Source organism: Protopterus annectens, chromosome 10.part0 (genome assembly GCF_019279795.1).
Source record: "Protopterus annectens isolate FY-2018-M chromosome 10.part0, PAN1.0, whole genome shotgun sequence".
In the NCBI taxonomy this organism is placed as follows: Eukaryota; Metazoa; Chordata; order Ceratodontiformes; family Protopteridae; genus Protopterus; species Protopterus annectens.
This window is the reverse complement of record NC_056744.1, coordinates 273,251,004-273,252,595: the sequence shown is the minus strand read 5'-3', so window position 1 is coordinate 273,252,595 and position 1,592 is coordinate 273,251,004. Positions and strand designations below refer to the sequence as shown.

The window sequence follows — 1,592 nt, the reverse complement described above, 5'->3', positions numbered from 1 at the left end:
GGGGATTTTGTCACCTGCCAGAAGCTGCCAGGCATTGTGTGTAAGGTAGTAAAAGGTACTATTGCTGCATGTCTCAGCTGTATGGAGAAAATGCTCACTGTAATGCTGAGAAAACAAAAATGTCAAGCACTCCAACAGGATTCTGAGGGTGAGGACTAGATTTTCACTGCCCCATGCTTGATGGACATGGACCTCTGATGTCCCCTCCCTACCCCCAGTCATGTTGTCCCCCAACCTTTTGTGTCCATGACCATTCCTGTCTCTGTCTTGTTTGTCCTGTTTGCAACTGCTTCCTCACCTAATCTACTTACTTGACCCTGACATACCCACACCCCTTACCCAACATTCCTCTCTTACTGAAAGAGAATCAAGAAAATGGGTACCTGCCCCCACAAAAAAAATAAATAAATACATCCTTTCCATACATAGCTCTCCACTTCACACATGTGTCTCCATGACCCACTTGATTCAGTCCAATTGGCTATGTGACATGATTGCATTACTGTCACCTATCTGTGTTGTGGCAACAGTCTAAATTCATCCAGTGTTATACCCATGTTCATATTACACTGTTGAAGAAGTAGATAGCTATGGTTCTTTCCTAATTCCCTCCTGCAAATTCCTATATTGCTTTACCTTTGTTCTTCCCCCTGTTTGCCCCCCCCCATTTCATTACTTTCCTATCTACCTTGTTTTCATCCCTTTAATATGGTAAAAAAAAAATCACACACCTTACACATATGGCAGAAATCCATCCATCCTCAACCCCTTTTCCCATTTTTGCACATGGGGACAGGGTGTCACTTCAGCAGTGACAATCATCTTGAGCCAAGGTTTATACCACAGGGTGGCTAGCCCTGCCACAGTAATTCATTCATACCACTCACTCACACACCACACTCTCACCTCTGGCCAATTTAGAGTGTCCAACCACCTACTGCATCTCTTTGGAATGTGGGAGCAAATAAACTCTTATTGATCCTCTCCACAGAAATCTTTAGTAAAAGGTGAAAGACTTATGTGTTCTGAAGAGCAATCAAGCAAACCCACATGACCACAGGGAAGACATGCAGACTCCGCACAGAAGGCACCCCTGCAGAGGATTGAACCAGAGAAGCTCTTGCTGTGAGGCGAAAACATTGACCACTGCACCATATGGTAGAAATGCCCCCTAGTAAAGTCTTTCACATTTTTTTCCTCTGCAATTGCAGAGTTTGACATGCTGAGTGATGTTGAATGGCTCTTCATGTTCTATGGCATAGTTCGGTTATCTCCATGCAATGCTGCTTAATCTCATTGTGCTAAAAAAACACCCAGTTACATCAGACTAAAGGCAGTAATATGAAACACTCACTCTAACATTTATTTAGACTGCTGAATGTATAAAAATGGAAATCCTTACATGTACTGTTGACATAAATCAGTTGACTGATGTTCATTTTTATACAGTAATTCACTGTAATCATTGTCTCTCACATTTGCAGATATTATCACATTTACATATGTAATGTCTCCTAAAAAAACTGTGTAAAACAATTAGATTGAGCTGGATTCAAGCCCTGTGTCATCTATATTACAAATATGAACTCATT

At 41.5% G+C, this 1,592-nt stretch overlaps 1 pseudogene; it reads right to left on the bottom strand.

Annotated features, from left to right (window-relative positions):
* Window positions 1-958: 958 nt before the first annotated feature.
* LOC122814637 lies at window positions 959-1,045 on the bottom strand (annotated as a pseudogene).
* Window positions 1,046-1,592: the final 547 nt, after the last annotated feature.